This window comes from Pelodiscus sinensis, chromosome 5 (genome assembly GCF_049634645.1).
Source record: "Pelodiscus sinensis isolate JC-2024 chromosome 5, ASM4963464v1, whole genome shotgun sequence".
NCBI lineage: Eukaryota > Metazoa > Chordata > Testudines > Trionychidae > Pelodiscus > Pelodiscus sinensis.
Genome location: NC_134715.1, coordinates 41,629,700 through 41,656,103, shown reverse-complemented (window position 1 = coordinate 41,656,103; position 26,404 = coordinate 41,629,700). Strand labels below are relative to the sequence as shown.

The following is a 26,404-nucleotide window of genomic DNA, read 5'->3' as shown; positions in this document are numbered from 1 at the left end:
AATCTGAGATGTTGCAAACCAGGGATTATTGCTTCGTAAAGACTAAAGGAAGAGAATCTAGAGTCCAATTTTTATTGCTTCAGGACTGCTAGCTGGAAACATGGCCTGATTCTCTCAGTGCAAAGTACAAGCAATTCTTACTGATGACAGTTACACTCGGATTCTGAGACAGGAGAATTGGGCTTGGCTTAGGAATGCTTTATCCTTTTTGTTGTTGTGTAAATACGACAAAGTTAATCCAGAAAGAGAAGAACACAGATGATACACGCAATTTGCTGCAGGTTAAGTAACGGTATCAAAGTCTGTGAGTGAGACCGAAAAGCAAGAACATGCCTGCAGCAGGAAGAAATTAACCAGTCTGGCCTCCTCAGTAATGCATGGAAGAAAGCACATGGGCCAATGTTATATTTACAGCATGCACACAGAGAACCTGTATACAAACATAAAAGATTCTTCCTGGAGGGTTGTGACATAATAGTATTTGATTTCTTAACATTCAAAATGATAACACATATGGACCTCAAAATAGAGAGATACATGAAGCAAGTTGCTCTGTAAAACAGAGGCACAACTCACCTTATTCTAGGCTAGCTCTCTGTAGAACTGGCTCCACATAATTTCATATAGCAACTTGTAGCCTACAAGCAGTTCCAGGAAACTTCGTCTATATTAAAGTGAGAGCTTGTAATTTAAACACCATGGCTGTGTCTTGACTGGCAAGTTTTTCCACAAAAGCACCTGCTTTTGCGCAAAAACTTGCCAGCTGTCTACACTGGCCGCTTGATTTTGCACAAAAGCACTGACGTTCTACTGTCTGAAATCAGTGCTTCTTGCGCAAATACTTTGACGTTCCCGTTCAGGCAAAAGCCCTTTTCTGGAAATGTTTTTGTGCAAGAGGGCCAGTGTAGACAGTTAAAAACTGTTTTGCACAAAAAATCCCCAATGGAGAAAATGGCGATCAGGGCTTTCTTGTGCAAAACCGCGTCTAGATTGGAACGGATGCTTTTCCGCAAAACGTGCTTTGGCGGAAAAGCGTCCGTGCCAATCTAGACGCTCTTTTCTGCAAATGCTTTTAAAAGCATTTGCAGAAAATCATGCCAGTCTAGACATAGCCCGTGTCAATATATCAGAACCATTTAAAATAAAATATATCTATGCTTCTCTTTCAAAGGATACAGCAAGAGTCAGATAGGATTAACACAAGAGAAGACCATTTATTGGTTGTTCATTTTGATTTATAACACAGGGCAAATATTGCTTTCAGTTGGATTCAATTTTGAAAATAGGTCTTATGATCCAAAGCCTGTTGAAATCCATGGAGAAACTTCACTGGTCCTTGAATCAGATTGCACAATAGCTTCCTTGCAGCATGTACAACTACCTGTTTTGGGCATGCAAATGTCAGTTAAATCCCTTTTCTGTTCACATGGGCACACCTTTTGTAGGTACATCTTTGGCCCCTTTGTTTGAAAATGTGACCCTATATGATATTCTCAAAAGCCTGCATATCAATGTGTGATTACAGTCTAAGAATCAGTTCCTGAGACTTCTGTTGAATTCTGACCTGCAGAAATTCGCTCTACACACATTTTGGAATCTAGCAGACCAAACAAAGCATTCTATAAATCCATGTTTATGTTTAAACAAGTCCACCACACAAACACCAGCACATTTATGTTGGTTCCATGGCACTCCCAGTTTATGGCATTCAGTATATAGAATATCTGTCTGCCCTTTCATTTGTCAATAACAGTTTCCAGATATTTATTTTCTGCTCTCTGTAGGGCTGCAGGTTTGTCTGGGGAAAATGTACAGAGTGTGATCTTCCTGTGTGTGTCTGTGACTGTGTATGTGACTCTCCCTGGAGCAGCATCTCCTGTCAGAGGGTGCCAGGCCCATAACCCAGGTGGTGTGACTTGGCCTGCAAGGTTGCACCAGCATTCTGGTTCCCCACTCTCTCCCCTCCCCATCATAACTGAATGGCCAAACGTCACTGGGTGGCAGCACAGCTCAGGTTTGGCCCAGCCATCACTCTCATTCTGCAGAGGTGGGATGATGAGCAAATCTGAGCAGTACAGTGACTCCTTGCTCCAGCACAGAATACCCAGACTAGGATGCCAGGCTCAGCCCATGGAGGAGAAGTAGCAGGAGTTGCTGCTACAGGATGAGCACAAGGAGCTGGGTCCATCCCTAAGAGACAGGGACAGAGGATACAGGTGAGCATGGAGTGGATTCTCCTCTCTAGCCCATCGCAGGAATTTCCCTCTTCACTGGGCCAGAATTAGGGGTATGGGCAGAACACTGCTGCAGCTGATCGGTGCCCCATTGTCAGAATGAAAAAGAGGGCATTTAAAATAAAAAATCATGACTCTTGTCAGGGTAAATGTAGTAAGCCAGGACTTTTACTAAAGGTAGCGTGATTGCTCTGTGCTTTTCGATACGAAATGACATGCAAAATCTGCAGCTGTAATCATTCGTTATGAAGCAACAGGGCATAATGGCCTTTTAATTCTGAAAAAATTGTGGGGGTCGTGGGTTTGGGCAGAGCAGTAAGGAGCAGGAAAGCCTGGCTTCTATTCCCATTTTTGCCAGCAACTTGTTGTGTGACCTTGGGCAAGTCACTCGTCTTCTCTGTTCCTCATTCCACTCATCTGTAAAACAGTATGTACCTAGAAGGGCTGTGCTGATAGGAAAAGGGTTTTGGCTCCCCCCACCCAGCCACAATTTTCCATGTCATGTGGTGAGAGCTCCCTCAGTCACGTGGCCAACTTCTGGGTGGGCTGGAGTAGTTTTCATGATTTCTTTCCCTCAGCTCACAAAGGAATTAAAAGTTGTTGAAAGCAGTGGTTGGAAAGAGACTGGCTGCGCACTGGCTTTTTGTTGGGAGCTGTGTGGGGAGCCTTGGAATCAGGACTGAGGGATAGACTCAAACTGGTAAACTCCCCTCCACATTGCCTGCTGCTGTGCATAATAGGGGGAAGAGAAGCTGAGCTGCTTTTGGGGAAGAATTATGAAGTGCAGCACAAAGAAATCAAAGAGCACTGAAGATAGAGAAGGGGAAGAGAATCACAGGGGAATTGGGAGATAAAGAAAGAACAAAGATAAAGTAGAAGGTTTTCCAGTCTGGAAAAGAAGGAAAGTTTGGTCCCTCCCCTCAAGAAAAAGCGTGAAAGAGAAAACAATGCTGGAGGGGAAGAGAAACAAGAGCTGAAATGAGAGTAAAGGGGAGGAAATTAACTGTAAACAAGCAAACAAAAACAGTGCGCTCTCACCCTCCTTATTGGTTAATACTAAAATTGTCCACAGGGACCTTGATTCTCCCCAGTGACTCAGCTCTCTCACTCTAGTCTCCTGGTGAGTTTCTAGCAATATATACAGGCAGTCCCCGAGTTACGCGGATCCGACTTATGTTGGATCCGCAGTTACGAACGGGGTTTGCTGTCTGTCTCCCTGGTCTGCTGAAGACAAGCAGACCAGGGAGATGGGAAGCAAAGCCTCTGAGGACGCCGGCAGCGGGACAGCATCCTGTCTGGGCTGTCCGCTGCCCGCATGCTCCGCGGCTTTGCTCCACGTCTCCCCAGACCAGGGAGACGGGGCAAAGCCGGGGAGCACGCGGGCAGCGGACAGCCCAGATGTGCCACGGCTGTCCCGCTGCCGGCGTCCTCAGAGGCTTTGCTCCCCGTCTCACTGGTCTGCTGGAGACCAACAGACCAGGGAGATGGGGAGCAAAGCAGAGCAGAGCCGCGGAGCACGTGGGCAGCGGACAGCTCAGACGCGCCGCGGCTGTCCCGCTGCCGGCGTGCTCCGCGGCTTTGCTCCGCGTTGCTCCCCATCTCCCTGGTCTGCTGGAGACCAGCAGACCAGGGAGACGGGGAGCAAAGCTGCGGAGCACGCGGGCAGCAGGACAGCAGCGGCGCGTCTGGGCTGTCCCGCTGCCCCAGTGATCTGCGGCTTTGCTCCGGACGCCTGTGGTACAGCAGCTGGGGCGCTGCCGGTTGGTCCCGTAGCGCTGCTCTGGGCGCTACGGGACCAACCCGGCAGCACCCCAGCTGCTCTGCCCCAGGCATCCTGATTCAGCCACTGCTGGTCAGTTTCAGCAGCGGCTGAATCAGGACGCCTGGGGCAGAGCAGCTTGGGTGCTGCTGGGTTGGTCCAGTAGCGTCGAGGAGCGGCGCTACTGGAGCAACCCAACAGCACCCAAACTGCTCTGCCCCAGGCGTCCCCAAGTCAGCCACTGCTGAAACTGATCAGCTCTGACTACAGGAAGCCAGAGGCAGAGTTGCTCTGCCCCGGGCTTCCTGGAATCAGCCGCTGATCAGTTTCAGTAGCAGCTGACTTGGGGACACCTGGGGTTCTTAAGTTGAATCTGTATGTAAGAACTGGCGTCCAGATTCAGCCTGTTGAAACTGATCAGTGGCTGATTCCAGGAAGCCTGGGGCAGAGCAACTCTGCCTCGGGCTTCCTGTAGTCAGCCGCTGGTCAGTTTCAGCAGTGGCTGAATCTGGATGCCAGTTCCGACTTACATACAGATTCAACTTAAGAACAAACCTACAGTCCCTATCTTGTACGTAACCTGGGGACTGCCTGTAACGTCATCTCATCACTGGGGAAACCTTTTGCAAAAGCATGACTGGTGTATGTAGAAAACAGGCATCTTTCAGCAAACTTGGATGTTTACTTTCCGTGAATTAAATGAAGTTTTGGGGCCCCAATAGCAATGATGTTCCAAGAACTGAAAAATCCTTTTTTTTTTTTTTTAAAGCAGCAGCTCAGTTTGTATTTGGAACTGATCCTGGAAGAAAAGTAAAACATGGGTCATTGTCCTAGAGGCTCTGAAGTTGAAGGGAGATAGCAAAGACACAGAAACAAACAAACATTCAGTTCAGATTAGACCAAGACAGCGCAGAAAGTACATTATTGTAGGACAACGCCAGTGATGAAATTGCAAAGTGGTGTTTAGCATCAACTCCATAATAGAGTTTCAGCCAATAAAATAACCTAACGTGATATTTTGTCTTCTGAGTCATCATTACACTGTCAATGGGAAAATATAAAACCAACATCTTTGCATAGTTTATTATTCACCTATTATCAACTGTTATCAAACTTATCAAAAAGTGAACCCTCTTAAATGAAAGCTCTTTCCAGTTAATTCTTAATGACACAAAGCTAAAGCCAACAACTGTAAGAGCTGAACTGGATGACGGTTAATACTACTTAGCAGACACTCCCTTTTCTTTTGGATGCATAACCCACTTTGGCCAGTGTTTGCATACATTTCCTCTTCTTAGGGTGTGTATTTTGATGGGACGATTGATTTAAATAGTTGATAAGGCACACAGATCCACAGAGTATTTGCACAAACATAGACGTGCATTAGAGCATGATATTTCTAGGTTAGAAAATAGCCATTTTACTTGCAGGTCAGACAGGGATTACTATTTTATTACAGTGTACCTGAAACCATGACTTAGCAACAGTTGGGATACCCATTGCCTGGTCAACCCATTGCCTGGTCAAGGAACACCTATTCTAGAGGTGCAGAATTACAAAACCATACCTAAGTCATACCCTAAGCAAGATTCAAGTTTGTGAAACCTGAACCAAGAGAAAAGTATGAAAGCAGAGCAACACAGCTTTAAAGAATGTTATAGTTGAATCCTGTAGTATGGTCCCTCTTTTTCATTAAAAGGAAGAAAATATGTCAATTAGCATGAATAAAAACTGGTGTCAACTGCAAATGGTGCTGCTCTTTGGCAAACTACAGCACTTGAAAGTACAAAGGGACTGCTTTCTTCTCTGAAGAACCAGGGAAATATCAGATCTGTATTTAACTGTGGGGCTGTGTCTAGACTGGCCAGTTTTTCCAGAAAATCAGCTGCTTTTCTGGAAAAACTTGCCAGCTGTCTACACTGGCCACTTGAATTGCCGCAAAAGCACTGACTTCCTACTGTAAGAAATCAGTGCTTCTTGCGGAAATACTATGCTGCTCCAGTTCAGGCAAAAGTCCTTTTGCGCAAAACTTTTGCGCAGTCCTTTTGCGCAAGGGCCAGTGTAGACAGCTCAGATTTGTTTTGCGCAAAAAAGCCCCAATCGCAAAAATGGCAATCGGGGCTTTTTTGCGGAAAAGCGCGTCTAGATTGATACGGACACTTTTCCACAAAAAGTGCTTATCATTTTAAGAGGGATAAGGGATCTTTCAGAAAAGGCTTTATTTTCCGAAAGATCCGCGTCTAGACTGGCGCTTTTTTCTGGCAAAGCTCCGAGCCGGAAAAAAGCGGCAGCCATTTTTATGCTAATGAAGTGGGAGGGATTTAAGTCTCCGCTTCATTTGCAATTGCGATATGTCTAACTAGCATCCCTTTTACGAAAAAGGGATGCAGTCTAGACACAGCCGGCATGTATCATCACAATGTCTTTGAGCTCCAAAGATACTCTCTGGCTGATACAGATGCCTGTTCTCCTGTGGCCTCACTAAAAGACACAATTCACACTTACACTGGGGTCCAAGGAGAATCCAAGAGAGGCTTGAGGCACAGAAAGAGAAGGGGGAGGAAGCACTATTATTTCCCTTCATGCTCCATTTAGTGAGCTTCCTGGGTCAAAGTCCCTGTGCTGCGAATTCATTCACAACAGAGTTCATAAAACTTCTAGTGCTTTCTCCCACTCTCTCAGGCAATACAGAGACATTCATTCATTTCCCTGCTTAGACTTCTCTACACTTGACAGCCCACTATGAAAGCTCACTTTCTGCAGTGGTGCCAAAACCTCCTACAGACGTTGGGCTCAAGGGGCGGAGGAGAGGAACGAACACATATATGACAAAGCGAGGATGGGATGAGAAACTTCCTAGTGTTTTTAAGGACTATGGGATTCCTAACTAGCCTCATTCAGCTTGCCAGAGGGTGATTTATTTATTCCTTACTGAGGTGGAGCCCACCTGTTAGTTTGGATGGCTAAAGGCAGTGCATGCATCTGGTTTTTGTTTTATTTTCAGGGCACTGCTCCAGGAGCAGAGTTAAGATAACTGGTTCCTTGTCTGGGAAGTACTCTCTTAATTTTGCAGTTCCTAGATTTGTAATGGTAGCTTTATATAATGTTAACATTCTTGAGAAGTAATTGTGGCAAAGCTCTGGTTTTGCCTCCGGGTTCTGTACTTCTAGGCAGGTAGGGTGGGCCTCAGAGGCTCACTGTGACCTCGATGTAGCCTCTCTCTTTTCTAGAGGCAAGGATCACAGCCCCTTGAGCCACTTTCTTCATAAGCCAGACAATGGGGTTTGGCATGAGAACCCTTCTTAGTGTCTGTCTTCCCTCTCAGGGAATGTCTCTGGGGAGTTATCATCAGGAGGGTTGGAGGAACCCAGACCCACCTTCTACTCCATGTTCCAGGCCAGGGACCCTAATTGCAACATCAACAGATAGTTCTTCCTCTATTATCAGAGTTATAGCCCTGCCCTAGGCCACTTCGCTAAATGTTCTTCCCAACATCTTTCTCCTGGTGCCTGAGGAAGTACCCCCCTCAGCTCTTCCCCCCAGTCACCCTTCCCTGAAGGAGAGCCTTTTAAACTAGTCCTAGCAGTTTCTTAATAGGCTGCAGGTGTTCTGATTAGCCTGTCTCCCTTAATTGCTATCAAGTTCTTGAGTGGCTCCAGGTGTGTTATGGTGTTGCCTGATTTAATTGGTTCTAGCACATTCCTAATTGCTCCTGCCCTGTTCACTCAGGGAACAGAAAATTATTCATCCAGTGGTCAGTATACTTACCTTCTTCCAAACTACTGCATTGAGGTTCTGGTTGCACTTCTCCCCTCACCTATTGCTTTATGCACACCCCGTCCATGGCCCCACAAAGTCACAGGACCTTTTCATCAACCTCCTGCTAGTGATGGCCATTTAGTGTCAAATTTCCCTCTGAGGGAATGTCTCAGTGGTGGTGTGGGAAGGGTTGGGGGGAACTCATGCCCATCTTCTATTCCAGGGTCCAGCCCAGGGAGGTTGGCTGAGGGAGGGTCCTGCAACTGTGGGGCCTCTTTCTGTTCTTGTATCCGTGCAGATGTCTAGGCAGAGTTCCTCTGGGCAGCATCTGCTGACTCCCTTGATGTTTTCAGGGAGCAGTGGGTGTTGTCTGGGGCTCTCTGCTCAGGGTCCCCTGCTGGTTTCCTTGTTTTGGCTCTTTGATCTTCATACCTGTCCTTGTTTTTTTTTATTTGTCCCTCATAATTATTTGGTTTGCTTGGGGAGGGTCCTTTAGAAGTTGACGGGTGCAATTCCAATAGGACCAGACTACTGCAACCAACCCATCTGGGTCTGTCACATAATATACACTTGAACCACTAACACTAGCCTACAGATCTCAGTGAGGGTATGTCTACACTACCCTGCTAGTTCGAACTAGCGGGGTAATGTAGGCATACCGCACTTGCAAATGAAGCCCGGGATTTGAATTTCCCGGGCTTCATTTGCATAAGCAGGGAGTCGCCATTTTTAAAACCCCGCTGGTTCGAACCCCGTGCAGCACGGCTACACGGGGCACGAACTAGGTAGTTCGAACTAGGCTTCCTACCTAGTTCGTGCCCCGTGTAGCCGCGCTGCACGGGGTTCGAACCAGCAAGGTTTTAAAAATGGCGGCTCCCCGCTTATGCAAATGAAGCCCGGGAAATTCAAATCCCGGGCTTCATTTGCAAGTGCGGTATGCCTACATTACCCTCCTAGTTTGAACTAGGAGGGTAGTGTAGATATACCTGAAGAACATGTGTATTTGTGTGTATGAAATGCATCTGTGTTATAGACAAAGCATCCTTCAAAACACAATTTGCAGCAGCAAAGGCTTAAAGAGTTCACTGGATTTACAATGATTAACATCAAACCACAGAGGAAGTTAAATTATATAAAGGCACAAAGTCAAAGATGCTGGAGGACTTTAATATTTCACTTCTAACCCTATCCAAACAGATCTTCCAGTAAGCAAGACCTTAAGAAAAATGATACGTAATAAACTAAGGAAGCTGATATTAAGAAAAGCTGTTTGAAGCCCTAGATTTAACCAAAAAAACAAAACAAAACAAACACACACACACACACAAGAATCACGTAGCCAAAGTTATTTGGTTGATCTGATAATCTTTGCAGATCATGAAAGTTCTCTTGCTTTAAGGATATTTTTAAGTGGTTACAAATTGCCACAGATAATGTACTGTTCTTTGGCCAAAATGGGGAGGGAAAAACAGACATGTCTACTGCAGATATCTGCCAAATACCCTAAAATAATTGTGGCTCCAAAGTGGCCCACCCACAGATTTGTAAGGAGAGCAGGTTGGTTTTACTGACTGCATCAGTATTTCATTCTACTCTGCAGTAACCTCTGCATATCTTTGTTGCATTATGATGGGCACATCAACATGTTAAATCACTTTCCAAAGTGGAATTTATTCAATATAATATATCAAGTAGGCAGCAGGGTCCAATAGAGGGGGCCCTGGGCTGAGAGCCAAGCGATTTGGTTTCTGCTTCTAGCTGTGCTACTCACCTTCTCTGTGACCGTGGTCAAGTGACTTTACCTTTCTGTGCCTCAATTCCCCCATCGGTAATGACACTTGCTTTCCATTATGTGAGACTTTTCTTGGTGTAGCCATGACCAAGAGTCACCATGCTGAGTCTAGCAAGGAGTTTGTCTTGTAGCAGGATTTCAGATCCCTGGACGCTGCCAACCCTTCCACCACTCAAGCTCTCTCTTCTGGGTTCTGCAGATAAACATTTGTTATATCAAGGTCCTGAACTCCTGAGAGGCACTGCCTGAAGTGTGCAGCCTTGTCACCAAACACTCACAGTAATGGCCTGGTTTGCTAGTGTAAACACATCAACTTGTTTGATTCAACGGAGTACCAGCTCCAGTATAACAGTACAGCACTGGATTCTATTTATAAGCATAATATAATAGTCTAGTAATATAAGTTTATTAACAAAAGTAACAACTTAGATTGTGAGCAAGGGTAGTAAGTTAAAAATACAATGGAAGTAGAACATGCTAAAACTTAACTTTAACCCAGCTGATCTTGTCAAAAGCAATTTCGCACCTAAGCCCTTTCTTGTGGCCTTTCAACCAATGTTTGTTAAGATTGTTTTCATAGGGATAACAGCACTGCCTGGTTACCTTATGTGCAGGACAAAAGAGGGGCCATTGTTAAAACTATAATTTAATCACAGGCATTTTTAGTAAAAGTCATGGACGGGTCTGGGGCAAAAAGTAAAAAATCATGGCCCTTCGTATGTACATGACTTGTACCACAAATACCCCTGATCGAATCTTGGCAGGGGGAAGTGGCACCAGCTGCATGGAGCAAACCTTGCGGGGAGTGGCGGGAGGGTACAGCATCTGCTGCCAGGGAGACGGCTGCCACCCCAGCTGCTGGTGGTGAGAAGCTGGGCCAGGGGGCGGGGGGAGAGAACCACTGCTTCAGCTGCTATGGGACCTCTGCCAGGAGTTGAAGCTGCTCCTACTGCCCCTGGGACTGCTGCTCAGGTGGTCCCGACAGCCAGTCACTTCAGATGCTGCTCAGGGCATCCAAGAAGCCAGCTGACCAGGGCCTCCAAAGCAGCAGTGTATGTGGCTGGCTCCAAGCTGCTCCAGAGGCAGCACACGTGACAGTCTGCAGGGTAGCTGCAGAACTGCTTCAGCAGTAATTGGTGTGGCTGATCCCAAGGATTTACTGAAAATGAGGAGTTTTGCTAGTTTCATGTTATTGTGAGATATTTGTTTCCCTGCCACTAGATTATGTGATGGGCGCGCGCGCGCGCACACACACACACACACGAATGAGTCCAAAACACTGGAGATCAGATCCTCAAATTGTCTGAGTTCAATTAAAATAAGCAGAGCATATACTAGTTGAGAATCTGGCCATAGAACTTAAGTGTACAGAGGTTACACAAAGAGAGAAATATGCAAGTATCTAATAGTTATCTTGGTCTGTGTCATATTTTCAGGACATTGAGCTACAAAAGAGATAAACGCGTTTGGCCAGACACATGGGATGAAATCCTGGCCCCACTGAAATAAGTGGCAAAACTTCCAGTGACTTTAATAGGCCAGAATTTCATAGATGATATTTAACAGGGATAGAAGTTTCTTCCATAAAGTCTGTGTGATTTATACAGGAAAAACGAGCATTGGAAACTCACTTTAGAAACCCACTTTGGAAACATTCTCACTTTAATTCCAAGGTTCATTATTAAAGCAAATGAAGAATATATCTCATTGGATTAAAAATAGATTTAAAAACTTCTTTTACCCTATAGACTTTTACAGCATAGAACCTCTCCACTAGCCAAAACTTCAAGAAGCCAGGACTCTACTCAGGTTCTGAAGAGCATAGATCATTTTGCATCATTCTTAAATCTCCACATTCTATGGAGGAGATATTGCCCTACAAAGTCAGTGATCAAGATGGAGAACTGCTCACAGTGATACATGACAAAACCTGTACATCTTGGGAGAATTGTAACAATATGAAATAAAAATAAATAAGGGGCTTGTTTAAATATTGAGGGTCAAAGTGTTGATTTTGACCTTTTTGAAAGCAAGGGATTGTTCTAGTTCTGGTTTTCCTTGAAACAAGGTCTGCCAATTGTGCTAAACTGTAAGATATAGAATGCAGGGCAATCATTTCAAGCTGCCAAACTCACTCATTTTCACTTGTCAGTGGAGTCATTTTTTTTAATATAAACCCTGTTAGCCTGTGAAAAGCCAACACATTAACACACTGCTATGGATGCTCAGTTTCAGATCCAAAATGTTTATACTTGCATTGTAAAAACAAGTAATGCGTTAAATACAATGTCGATGAAGCTGATACATAAGCCACCTTTGTTCCAGAGGTGGAATTTTACTCCCCAAACAGGGAAGTCTAAAATCCCCATAGATAAAGCTTCCTTTTACAGAAATAAGAAAATATTTCTAATGAGATTAATTACTAGGAGTACTGTAAATGCATGCCCCATAGTAAAGAGGACCGGTAACTCATTCAGCATCTGCAGGAAGGATGGATAAAGCCAAATGGGTGTCAAATTACTTCAGGGCTTTCCTTTGCCTGAGAACATGAGGTTTTATCATAAAGGGAGAAAACTGCAAATTGAGCTGACTGGCTTGCAATCCTGGAGAAAAGGCACCAACATCTGTTTCTGGTCTTTTGCTGAAGAATCTCTCCAGTTGATACAGTAATTTGGATTGGAAGCAAACTGGTTTGTTTTCATAGGTCCATTTCTTCCAAGCTCAGATAAAACAAACCTCTCCTGTGGGTCCAATGGTTTGTATTCTGAATTCCTGGTTTACATGGCACATATTCTCTGTATTATATTGCAGGGAAATTATCCATCCTGAGGAGAACAAAAGTGGCTATGCTCTGGCAAGATTTCTACGATGTAGGATGCTCCGGTTTGATACAAGGATAAATATAGGATTTTCATACATTCCTTGTGGGGAAGAACACATCTAGAATATGTAATGTTACATTAATCACAAATGTCATAGTTAGTATTCTAGAAGGGAAGTTCTGATCTGCTAGTAAATTCCATCCTTAGATTAGACAGGTTTTACAGGTCGTATTACAGATGGACCTGAGCCACAAGATTTAGCACTAGGTATGAGGTTCCTCAAAGTGTGGGGTCATATGGATCAGGAATCATGGATCAAGCTCCATCTCTTATATGTAGAAATTAGAAAGAAATTAATTTCCTTCCTGCTGTACTTCAGAAACTTTCCTTGAAAGATGCAATTAAAGGGTGGAGAGGGCAAAATAACGGTAAAAATCCTTCCTTAAGAATGGTTCCAACTTCTTATCCCTGAAGTAAAATGAAATCAAAGCATGTAGTATAGTCTGTATTGAGAATGCCACTGAGAGGGGTTAAGTGACAAGTATCAGAGAAGTAGCTGTGTTAGTCTGACAATATGGGTTTTTGTCCATGAAAGCTTATGCCAATAAATCTGGTAGTTTTCCAAGTGCCACAGGACTCCTTGTTGTTTTTAAGGAGCTAAGTGATTTCTCTTTTTAAAAGACAGCAAAATGCACAACCATGAGAAGCTTGTTTTGGAAGACAGAAATATGTACCTATATTAAAGATGTGAAATACTTCCCACAATGTATTTTCCTTAAACACATCAATACATGATAAATGAGGAATTCATTTCCTGTACTGAAGGGGTCATAAAAATAGCTAGAAGAGGGAGGAACATTGGAGAATCTAACATATGAGAAAATATATTATTGATTTACTATAGTCTATGCAAAATAGCAATTTTATTAAGAAAGCTGTTTCTTGCCATCCAGATTGTCTTTCAGCATTGAATCAATTTAGTGCAAGCTATGAAGATTCTTAAGTGTGAGCTAATGGATAAAATATCCATGTTGCCCCAACTGGAGGGGCAATATTTACATTTTTAGAGTTGGAAGTTGGAATCTCAGGACTTTGTGCCCAGAAATGACAAAGGGTCTGGAAAAGACAGATTGCATTAGGAAGACAGTTCTAGTTGATCAGGAGCTGAATCTACTTAATGGTGATATTGCAGGGTTACAGGGAACTAGACTGACTGATATAGGTTCCATTTGGGGGAAAAAATAGCATTCTTTTGCAGATGAACACAGCCTGATGAAAAAAGGGAACATGGAATAGGTTTCGTGGTGAAAAACACCCTTCCTAGAATGGTACAGAGACCAGTAACTAAGTCTGACAGGATTACTATCCTGTGACTCCATTCTTCATGTGGATCAGTTAACATAGTTAATGCTTATGCATAGTTATGCACCAACTTTAAATGATGATCCTGATCATAAGGATCACTCTGTAACAGGCTTCATGAAACACTGGATTCGATCCCAAAACAAGATAAGCTGTTTCAGTGGGGTAAGTTTTAATGCCAGAGTCCATTCTAACCATGAAGCCCTTCACATTAAGGGCACCATTGAACAGGAAAAATGAATGAAAATGGTCAATGATTTTTGTGCTGTGTATCAACTTTGTGTTACATGCACCAATTTTTGTGGCAAACCTCAGCACAAAGTAGCCTGGTAGCATCCAAGATCTGGCCACTGGCACCAGCCTGACATGGTGCTGACTCAAAAATGCAATCTTCAGTGTGTTAAGAACTCTCATTCCTATCATAGCGCAGACAGGGAGATACAGAGCACTCACTGATTATTAGCAGAGAAAAAAATATGCTAAAAATATATTAAGCTAAAAACAAAGGTTGTACTCAAATAAATGTGTGAAAATGTGTGATTCTAAACTGTGTGCAGAATTTAACAAATCCCTTGCTTAGAGCTTACCTAAAAATTCTGAAAGTGATGCAAAGAAAAAGTGGAGATCTCTGCAGAAAAAAATGTATGAATTTATACTTAACACTTTAGGTGCTTAAAATACCCTCAAAACAAAACAAAGTAAAACGTGGAACAAGATTGGTATGAATACTACAAACCGGAGCTGCAACCATTCATTCAAGCAAAGGAAGACTTTTATGCAAAACATGTCAAGAAGCCAATGCCTTTAACTTTAGAAAACCTGGGGAAAATAATGGATGGCTGCAGAAAGCTTTGAGGAAATGTTCTGATGAATTTAAGATAAACCTAAGCTGCAGTATAAAATCTATAGCAGATGCAGGAAATCTGTGAACCTTGTGTGATGGCATTAAAGGGTTCACAGACCAACGATATCCAAAGTAGCTCCTATCAACTCTAAAGATAGTCACATCTTGACACACAAATCACAGCAGATGACATGTAGGGTAGAATGTTACTCTGCTATAATGACATTCCTGATAACATACTTCAAGATATCTCAGTTTGATATAGTAATTAAGCTTGACCAAGAATCAAGCACTGAAGAGCCGAATGAGGCTTTAGATTCTCTCATTATTGGAAAAGGAACTGAAAAAAATGGTATTCTGTCAGGACTACTCAAATGTGGGAAACCAACTCGTACAACTATATAGTCTCCTCCTTCAATGCTGGAAAGAAGGAAAAGTTCCTTGGAACATGTGTGATGCAAATATCATTACAAAAACAAAAGAGACAAGGGAGACTGTAACAACTACAGAGGCGTTTCAATTATTATCATCACTGGCAAACTGTTTGCTCAAGTGGTGCTTTCACAGCAGCAATTTCAGCTGCAAGGGTCTACCCAGACATACAACGTGGATTTCGAGCAGATAGATGTACTGTAGATATGATAGTTTCACTTTGCTTACTGTAGGAAAGAAGTAGTGAACAACAGAAAGGTTTTATTACCTTCAATGACCTGATCAAAGTCTTTGACACGGTTAGCAGATCCTCTGTACAAAGCACTTCAAAAATTGGATGCCCCCACAGAGCTCCTCAGCATAATACAATCTTTCCATGACAACATGCAAAACACAGTGCAATTCAAAGGAAACTCCTCTGAAAGTAGAGATAAAAAGTGGAATAAAACAAGAATGTGTCTTGGCACCTACACTGTTTGGAATATTCTTCTCAGTACTTTTGAGCTATGCATTTAAAAATGTAACAGATAATGTTATCTTCATATGCAGTCTGATGGCAAGCTGTCCAACCTTGCTAGGCTCAAAGCAAAGACAAAGGTTCAAAAAGTTGCTTTGAGAAAATTCCTTTATGCTGCCACTGCTCGTCTCTCATAGTGAAATTCACCTATAAGAGTTCATAATCATAACTAAAAAGCATGTTGAACTTTCGCACTCACCATTAGTGTGGAAAAAGACAGTAATCATGGAGCAAGGCTGTGACGTAGCGGGGGGTACCTTGCTGGTTGCTATGCTGGGCAGTGGGTTGAAGTGACCTCCACTGGCTGCTGGCTGCAGCACGGCAGGGGATGAGTCATTATGCAAGGGGGCTTCGAAACTTGTCAATCAGGTATCTCCCAGGGAGCAGAACAATGGGAAGAAGGGGAGTGGAGCCCTGGCTGGGGGCAGGGCTGGAAGTGAGTGGTTTACTTTCTGTCTGGGATCATGGAGGAGAAAGCCTAGTGAAAGGGGCTGGAATTTAGGAGCCCAGTCTCCCCCATCTCAAGGGGGGCTGAGGCATCCTAGCTCCAGTTCCTGTAACCAGATTACATTTGTGCTGTGCTGTATCCTGGAGGAGCAATAAACTCCCTCTATTCTACTGGCTGGTGGAGTCTGTTCGTGCCACTATAGGGGTGCAGGAGATGGGAAAATCCCAACGCGCCGTCACAAAGGCATAGAATGCAAGCCTTCCATTATACTCAGTAATACTAATCTCCAAACCATGGACTCATTTTGTTACCTGGGAGCTACTGTTTAAAAGAACTTGTCACTGGATGAGGAGTTGGACATTTTGTATTGGGAAGTCAGCCACCAACTTTTGCTGCCTCACAAAATGAGCGTGGAAGAACAAGAAGCTTATGATGAAGACTAAGATCTTGAATTATAAAGCCTGCATAGCTAGCATCCTCCTTTTCAGCAACAAGAGATGACTTCATATAGCAGGCAAGAAAAGAGACTCAGCAGCTTCCATCTATGGTGCCTGAAATCCACTGTGGACAAGATAAAATCACCAATGAAGAAGTACTAAAGAGGACACAAATCTCTAGCCTGACAGCTATTATCATGCACAACCATCTTCATTAGTTAGGTCATGTGCATAGGATGCAAGATGGAAAGCTCCCTAAAGAAGTGGAGAGTTAAAGGAGGGTCAAAGACAAAGAGGATGCCTAACACTTGGGTTTCAAGATGCCTGCAAAAGAGATGTTTTGATACTGAGCCAGAAGTTTGGGAAGCCTAAGCAAAAGATTGTTCAAGTTGTTGGTGATCCAATCTGGAGACAGGCATCGCAGAACATGATAAACAATGGCTCTCTACACTCAAAACAAAGAGAGTAAAAAATGAGTGACTAGCCACAGACAACAGGAAAACATCTTCTGTTGCACTTGATGAAGTAAAAACCTGTTTGTCCAGAGTTGGCTTTTATAGTAAGTAGTCAAAAAGCTGCCACACCCAACTGTGAACTTACATCTATAATAACCAAACATCTTCAAAGACAAATGTAGCCATTATATCTGAGAACATGTCTACATTTAGAGGTATAATTTCTAGCTCAAGTTAACATACTTGCGCTAGCTCTGACTAAGATAGCAGGTTAAAAAGAAAAGGTTACTCACCTTGTGCAGTAACTTCTGTTCTTCGAGATGTGTGTCCCCGTGGGTGCTCCACTACAGGTGTCGGGCTCGTCCCGGCGCCGCAAACCGGAAACTTCTTCGTAGCAGTAGCCCCCTCCGGAGGACCGCGCGTGCGCAGTGTGTCCCGCGGCGTTCGCGCCTTTTCTGCGTCGCGCGGTCCGACCCGCCAGTTCCTCCTAGCCGGAACATCTGCAAGATACAAGAGAGATCTCCGAAGCAGGGAGGAGGGCGGGTCGTGGAGCACCCACGGGGACACACATCTCGACGAACAGAAGTTACTGCACAAGGTGAGTAACCTTTTCTTCTTCTTCGAGTGATGTCCCCGTGGGTGCTCCACTACAGGTGAGTATGAAGCAGTCACCCTCGCACTGATTGTGCTTCGGATTTACTTGTGCACGGACGAAAGGACTGCTTGAGCGACTGCTGTGTCAGCGACCTTGAGACGGTCAAGGGCATAGTGTCTAGCGAAGGTGGATGCGGACGACCATGTCGCTGCCCTGCATATGTCTGTAAGAGATACATTTTTCATAAAAGCCGTGGAGGCAGCCATACTTCTGGTTGAATGCGCTGTTAGCGAACAGGGCAGAGATTTCCCCCTGAGAGTGTAGCAACGGGTGATGCAGTTAACTATATGTTTGGAAATACGTTGGGACGACAGCTGATGACCTTTAGAGCGATCAGCGAGTGATAATAGCAAACGCGGAGACTTCCGGAATGGACGTGTTCTGTCAAGGTAAAATGCCAATGCCCTTCTAATGTCCAGAGTGTGCCAGCGGGCTTCCTCCGGTGTAGCATGCGGTTTGGGGTAGAAAGTAGGGAAGATTATAGGTTCATTGACATGAAAGGACGAGTTGACTTTTGGCAAGAAGGATGGGTGACATCTCAGTGAGACTCCCTGCTGAGTGAACATCGTGTATGGCGGGTCCACTGAGAGTGCTGCAAGCTCTGAAACTCGCCGAGCTGAGGCTATTGCCAGGAGAAAGGTAACCTTTATCGTGAGAATTTGTAACTCACAAGTCGCAAGTGGTTCAAATGGTGGGCGGGTAAGGGTGTCCAGTACAAGGCCAAGGTCCCATGGCTGCGGGATAGGCTTGTGTGGTGGACAAATATTGGAAATTCCCTTGAGAAATTTCTTCGTAAGTGGATGAGAGAAAACGGAAAAGCTCTCTATGGGGGCGTGAAAAGCCGAAATAGCTGCCAAGTGTACTTTTAGCGAAGCAGCGGCCAATCCTTGGGAGTGTAAATGCAGGACGTAGTCCAGAATACGCTGGATCTGCACATTTAGGGGGTTAATGGCTTGTGGCCGGCACCAGGCTGAGAAGCGACGCCACTTATAGATGTACGATCGTTGGGTGCTGTGTCGTCTGCTTTGCACGAGTACATCCATGACTGCTTGGGAGCAGGTTAACTCTAAGCCCTGGAGCCAGTTAGGAGCCAAGCTGTCAGGTGCAAGCGGTCGACATCCGGGTGGAGAAAGTTGCCGTTTTGTTGTGAGATCAAGTTGTTGATCCTTGGAAGACGTTGAGGTCTGGACACCGACATCTGCATGAGTTGCGTGAGCCAAGTCTGGCGCGGCCAGAAGGGAGCCACGAGGATTACTGTCGCCGAGTCTGATAGTATTTTCTGTATTACCCGCGGTATCAGCGGGATTGGGGGAAAAGCGTAGAGGAGATGGTACGCTCCCCAATTGAGAAGGAAGGCATCCCCCAAGGATTGGTTGTCTATCCCCGCTCTCGAACAGTAAGAGCGGCACTTCCTGTTGTCGCGAGTGGCAAAGAGGTCGATCTCTGGGTAACCCCATGCCCGAAACAGATCGAGGGCTACAGAGTGAAGGAGCTCCCATTCGTGTTGGGAGTGGAATGATCTGCTGAGCGTGTCCGCAATTATATTGGTTTTGCCGGGGAGATAGGAAGCTACGAGCGCGATCCTGTGGCGGATCGCCCAGTTCCACAGGCGCACTGCTTCCGCACACAAAGTCCTGGACCGGGCCCCGCCTTGCCGGTTGATGTAGTAAACCGTGCATATGTTGTCGGTAAGGACTTGTATGGTGGTCCCCTGTATATGTTGGACAAAGTGGCGGCATGCGTTGAAGACTGCCCTGAGCTCCAGGAAGTTTATATGGAGTAGGGATTCCTGATGGGACCACAGTCCCTGAATCCGGTAGTGCAACATGTGCGCCCCCCAGCCTATTAGCGACGCGTCCGTGGTCAATTGAATGGATGGGGGCTGGATCCGGAATGGAACGCCTGCTAGAGTATTGGCAGGTAGAGTCCACCAAACGAGCGATTTCCTGACTCGGGCAGGGATGGTTATGAAAGTGTTGATATTGGTAATGCCCGGTTTGTAGGCTATGAGGAGCCAATGTTGCAGACATCGCATGCGAAGGCGAGCATGGGCTATGACGTATGTGGTAGAGGCCATGTGGCCCAATAGTTTCAGGCAGGTAAGGTAAGAGACCTTCGGGGCTGTGAGCAAGACGTTCGATAGGTCTCGAATGGTGTCGGCTCTGTCCGTAGGCAGATACGCCATAGCAGTGGTAGAGTCTAGTCTGGCCCCAATGAACACGATGGACTGGGCCGGAGTTAGAGTAGATTTTGGCAGATTGATAATTAGGCCAAGGGTCTCGAAGATGCCTTTTGTAGTGGCAACTGCCATCTCGGCTTGTTCTCTCGAAGGTGCTGAGAGGAGGTAGTCGTCGAGATAAGGGAAGATGGTGATCCCCGCTCGACGGAGGTACGCCGCTATGACTGCCATGGTCTTTGAAAATACTCTCGGAGCTGCGGATAGGCCGAAGGGAAGTACCGCATATTGGTAGTGGTCGTCTCCGACGGTGAATCGCAGAAACCTCCTGTGAGCTGGATGGATAGGAATGTGGAAGTATGCGTCCTGCAGGTCGAGAGACGCGAACCAATCCCCCTTTTGTAGTGTTGGAATGATGGAACCCAGAGTAACCATCTTGAATCTGCATCTTCGCAGGTAGCGGTTGAGACCGCGAAGGTCTAGTATCGGCCTCCATCCCCCCGACTTTTTCTCTGTGAGGAAGTATCGGGAATAGAACCCCCTGCGATGGAATTCGGGAGGAACTATTTCCACTGCACCTATGGTAAGTAGGTGTACTACTTCCTGTCGTAACAGATTTTCGAGGGAGGGGTCCCTGAAAAGGGGTGGGGAGGGAGGGTTGGTGGGAGGCAAGGTGGAGAACGGAATGGTGAGTCCTGAGGTTACAATCTCCCTGACCCAGCGGTCTGTGGTGATGGCAAACCAACGAAGGAAGTATGGATACAGACGGCGGTTGAAGAGTTTGGTTACTCTCGCGTTGGGTTCTAGTTGAGGGATGGCTCGCAGACTCTCGATCAGTATGTCAAACTTGCTGTCTATATTGTTGCTGGTTGTTGGCCTTGTTAGGTTGCTGGCGGCGACGTTGGGGGCGCTGCCTCTGTCTATGCTGGTCGTATGGCCTAAATCGTTGGTTGGTATAGTAGGAAGCCGAAGAAGGAGGCGGCCTCTGCCTGTTATATGGCCAGGCTCTCCTGCGCCTGAAGGGCGGGGTGTACATCCCTAGAGTTCTTAACGTATTTCTAGAGTCTTTTCCTGAGTGGAACACTTGGTCTGTGTTTTGAGCGAACAGGGATGCTCGGTCAAATGGGAGGTCCTCCACCTTAGGGTGTAGATCCTTTGGCACGGAAGCCAGGTGGAGCCAAGAGTCTCGTCGCATGACGACGGACGTCGCGGTAGTGCGGGAGGCCGAGTCCGCGATATCGAGGGATATCTGGAGCGCATTACGGGCCACTGTGTACCCCTCTTGTACTATGGCCTTCAGTACCTCCCTTTGGGAATGTGGGAGATGCTGTATGAGCGGCACTAACTTCGAATAGTTGTCGAAGTCGTGGTTGGCAAGATGGGCAGAGTAGTTTGCCATCCTCAATGTGGCCGTAGCAGATGAATAGACCTTTCTGCCTAGCAAATCCAAGCGTTTGGCCTCTTTGTCCGCGATAGAATTTCTCGCCTGCGCGGATCTCGCCTTTTGCTGTGCTGCGTCAACCACGATAGAGTTCGGAACAGGATGGGTAAAGAGAAACTCTGCATCCTTGGCGTCGATAAAATATTTCCTGTCCGTGCGTTTGTTGGTAGGAGGCATAGACGCCGGAGTTTGCCAGATGTCATTGGCTACCTCCAATATCGCGGCATCGAAAGGAAGAGCTAGCTTGGATTTACTAGAATGTTGTAAATTTCTGAGCAGCGGATGGTGTTTTGGAGGCGCCCCCGAGGTGCGTAAGTTTTGTGAATCCGCTACCCGTGTAAAAAGCTCATGGAACTGCTTATAATCATCTGCTAGAGGGGGTTCGTCGTTAAACACCGCATCATCAGGAGAAGAGGAAGCGACATCTGTCGGGGAGGCCACTGACTGGTGTTCCGCCACTGGTGACTGAGTGGTATCGTCCTGTGGGACCGAAGTCGTGGACGCATCTCCCGTAGGCGCTGGTGGGCGTTGAGCCGGTGGAATAGAGCCTTGGGTCGTTGGCGAATATATTTGCTGTCGGCTCGGAGACAAGGGTGAGCGCCTCGATATTGATCGTGAACGCTCCGAATGCGGTGAGCGGTGACGAGACGCACGATGAGAGTATTGTGGAGAATAGGACAGAGTGCTCCTATGACGATAATAGCGGGAGCGGGTAGGTGATCGAGGGGAACGAGAACGGTACGAGTAACGGTACGGCGATCTGGAGTAGTATGATCGGTGATAGTGAGGCGGTGTGATGGACCTTCTCGGGGATCTATAGTAGCGGCGTGCAGGAGAGTACTCGTGATAGTGGCTCCGCCGTCTTTGAGGTGAAATCGAAGGTCCAGGCGAGAAGGCTGCCCTGTCCGAACCTGGAGAAGGGGTACGAGGGTGGTGTGTTTTCCTCTGTGCCTTCGTCGGTACCGCTCTAGAAGTATGGGGGACCGGGCTATCTGGGATCGAGATAAGTGAGGCCCCATCAGAGATTTCCCCTGGAAGGCATGGTGATTGAGGCGCAGGAGGCGAGGAAGGCGGAAGCACTTTTTGTCCCGACACCTGAGGGTGTAAGGTCGTCGGATCCGGTGCCGAAACGGGAGACTGAGACGGCTGCTCCACTTCCAGCGATCGGTCGGTGCGGTGCGGTGCCGACGCGCCCTGAGGATGAGGAGTGGCTGCGTCGCTAAGCTTTGGATGGGATCTGGGTGCCGAGTGTTTCCTCGGTGCCGTGTCCGGTGCCTTAGGTTGTTGCGGCTTAGGCTTCGGTGCCTGTTTAGGCTTCGGTGCTGGGCCGGCCACCGGTGCCGTCTTAGTCGGGGCACGGTCATGCGCCGACGGTGCCGATTGCCTCGGTGCCGAGGACCGCACCGAATCCGGCTGCGGTGCCGCTCGGAGGCTCGGTGCCGCTGATGATGGTGCCGACTCCGGACGGGTTGGCGGGGCCGATGCCACAGAGAGTGCGGGGCTCGGCGCCGATGTGCTACGGGCTTTGGAAGGCTTTTCCATCGCCTGTGGGTGGCCCGACGCGGCTCTCGAGTCTGCCGCACTTAGGCTCCTGGACGAAGCGGAGGCCTTTTCTTTGGTCTTGTGCGTACCCTCGGTCTCTCGCTCTGTTGACGTCGGCGGCTGAAGAGCCTTGTTGAAGAGGAGCATTTTAAGGCGCATCTCTCTGTCACGCCTCGTGCGCGCCGTTAGCTTGGCGCAATGGCCACACTTCTGAGGGATATGGCCCTCCCCTAGGCAGCGAATGCAGCGGGAGTGGCCATCCGACACCGGCATAGCCTCGCCGCATGATGCGCACTTCTTGAACCCGGGAGAACCGGGCATGGTTCGCTGTGCGGGTGTAACCCCCGGGATTAAAACAGGGGGTTGAAGTAACAGGGGTGTTTTTTTTTTTTTTAAACAATTAACCAATCTAACTAACTAACGAAATAACACTGACTAACACTACGTTGGGAAGGGGCTAACTGGGAAACAACTGGACATATATCTGATTTTTTTAACTAAACGATTTCTCCTCAGGAGAGGAGCGTGTTCCAGATCCGTCTGCGGCCGTGGACGGTTAGGAGGAACTGGCGGGTCGGACCGCGCGACGCAGAAAAGGCGCGAACGCCGCGGGACACACTGCGCACGCGCGGTCCTCCGGAGGGGGCTACTGCTACGAAGAAGTTTCCGGTTTGCGGCGCCGGGACGAGCCCGACACCTGTAGTGGAGCACCCACGGGGACATCACTCGAAGAAGAAGTGTAGCCACATTGTCAAAAATAATGTGTAATCAAGTAGTTTAAAATACAGTACATGTATGGATGGGGGCAGAGTTAAGGCTGCATGTTCAAAATATAGTTTTTCATTCTCTGGCTTCTGAGTGTTATGCAACAGCTATTCTAGATGTCTGATTGGCTGGGTTCCTACTAAATTCATTCATTTAATGCTCCTGAGATTTAATGGATTAATTGCACCTTGAGCCTTGAACAGGTACTTTTTTATGTATTATTTAAAAGTAAATAATACGTGAATAAACAATGTCAATCAAGAATGGATAATTTAATCAGAAGTGGCAGTATAAAACTGTAAGATACACAGATTTGTTTGTATCTCACTGCTTCATGAGTATAAGGAAGCCAACTGGAATTTATTTAGGCTTCCAAAAAGTCTTTGACAAGGGTCCTGCACAAGAGGCTATCAAAGAAGCTTAGTAAACTTGAGGTGAGAGGCGCAATATATTGTTATACATAAAAAACTAGCTAGGTGACAGCTAAAAAGCAACTGAGTTTGTTTACATAGGAACTTAGAAAGGAATCTATTTTGATAGTGCTTTTCATTTTGAAATTTATTTTCTACTATAAATATTTTAAGATGTTGAAATCATAATGGGACATTTCTATTTTATCAGCATAAATCATTTAAATCAACATGAACTTTTTTTTTGTCTTTTATGGGGGCTGGGGGGAGAAAAGAGGGGAAATTACAATTTGTGGATTTGCTCCATTCCGGAATGAAAAGAAAATCTTTTGAACTCATGGAATTCTCTACAAAATGGAAATTCAGTTCCCACAGACACTTTTACTGGCAGGTATCGTCATTTTCATCCATATGTCGATTAGGTCTGCTTAGTCACACAGATGTGATGCCAAAGATGTGCTGGCAGCAAGTGGACTTGTCACGCGATTTAGATGACCCAGTACAAGCAATAGGACATTTTCCTATTTTCCTACCAGAAAAAAAGCAAATCACAAGTGTCACAATTTAATTAAATAGGGGATAAACTGACCTAGCAGAACTACCAAGTCACACTGTCTTTTGGAACAAAGACTGTGTTTTGAAAGCTACCAGCCACAAACCACAACAAAATAACAAAGTGCTGATTTTCATTATTTAAATTCAACTACATAGAGTCTTTGAAGTGTTGACTAAGGAAGACTCAGGGACCTCAATTGGTTCCCCAGCCAAAGAGCAGGTATAATCTTCTATATACAAAGTGATATGAACATGTGTATTGCTAAATTACACCTTTACTTTTTCCATTAAGTAAAACTGTTGAACTTGGAACTTTTCTTTTTGATTTTGTTATTACAAGTGTAAAAGTTAACAACTTTTCCACAAGCATGGCCTTGCATTTGCAGGTTAGCACCTCTCTCTTACATGACCAACATGACCATCAATACATTCAATAGTTATAATAATCCAAACAAAAAATATTTGATAGGCCTAGGTACTAATTTCTGTATTCTTGTAGGAAGCGTATCAGCACAAGTTCTTTGGGGTGGAAAAAAATTAGAGGGAACAGTGACCTGTAACATTTTTTTAAAAGGGAGCCCATACCAGTGATTTGTCCTGGGCTCTGAAGCCCCTTATGAACAACCCTGCCCATCCACATATATGGATGCAAATATCTGCAGATGATTTTTGCAGATGCAAATGTGGATACCAATTTTGTATTTGTACAGGGCTCTAATTACTTCTTTGCTTTGACATTTTACATTTATGCCATTGAGTGAAATCGGGAGGGGCGGGGGGAGGGAATCAAGTAATTCACTCAGGGCAAATTTGTTAGTTCTGGGTGATCTTTTTAAATTCAGAACACCTGATTTCTTCCACACACATTACACACAACAATCAAGACTGCATCCTCAACTTAGTCATCTGACAGTGCTGTATCTCAGCAATCAGGAATATTAAGACTTCTGGAAAAAGTGTTGTTAACCTTATAATTAAGAGCTCTACAATAACAAAATTCACAACTTTCATCGCCATCCTGGTCACATTTTCAAGAAGTATTAAATTTGCTTTTGGAAAGAAGACCTCTTAAGGTACGATATTATGAAGTCCCACCAACTTCCTTAACAAGCTATTGAAAGAATCTAAAAGGATGTTACAAGAAGGAGGGAGAAAAATTGTTCTCCTTGGCCTCTGACAATAGGACATGAAGTAATGGGCTTAAATTGAAGCAAAGGTGGTGTAGGTTGGACATTAGGAACATAAGCGATCTCTCTCCTGCCATCCATCTCCACCCTCTGACAAACAGAGGCTATAGACACCATTCCTTACCCATACTGGCTAATAGCCATTCATGGACTTAACCTCCATGAATTTATCCAGTTCTCTTTTACACCCTGTTATAGTCCTAGCCTTCACAACCTCCTCAGGCAAGGAGTTCCACAGATTGACTATGCATTGTGTGAAGAACTTCCTTTTATTCGTTTTAAACCTGCTGCCCATTAGTTTCATTTGGTGGCCCCTAGTTCTTATATTATAGGAACAAGTGAATAACTTTTCCTTATTCACTTTCTCCACACCGCTCTCAATTTTATATACCTTTATCATATCCCCCCTCTTAGTCTCCTCTTTTCCAAGCTGAAAAGTCCCAGTCTCTTTATTCTCTCCTCATATGGGACCCGTTCCAAACCCCTAATCATTTTAGTTTCCCTTCTCTGAACCTTTTCTAATGCCAGTATATCTTTTTTGAGATAAGGAGACCACATCTGTATGCAGTATTCCAGATGTGGGCGTACCATGGATTTATATAAGGGCAATAAGATATTCTCCATCTTATTCTCTATCCCTTTTTTATGATTCCTAACATCCTGGTTGCTTTTTTGACTGCCGCTGCACACTGCATGGACGTCTTCAGAGAACTATCCATGGTGACTCCAAGATCTCTTTCCTGCTTAGTTGTAGCTAAATTACCCCCCATCATATAATAAGTATAGTTGGGGTTATTTTTCCCAATGTGCAT

The 26,404-nt window shown here is 45.5% G+C and overlaps 2 long non-coding RNA genes across 2 annotated transcripts in view; one reads left to right on the top strand and one right to left on the bottom strand.

The window, feature by feature from the left end:
* LOC142829417 (uncharacterized) overlaps positions 1–26,404 on the bottom strand; it is a 94,083-nt gene that overhangs the window by 33,372 nt on the left and 34,307 nt on the right. The window lies entirely within an intron of this gene.
* LOC142829579 (uncharacterized) lies at positions 19,916–23,396 on the top strand. The gene is made up of 3 exons (XR_012904123.1): positions 19,916–20,049; positions 20,149–20,275; positions 23,192–23,396. It is a non-coding gene; the product is annotated as an uncharacterized LOC142829579 (long non-coding RNA).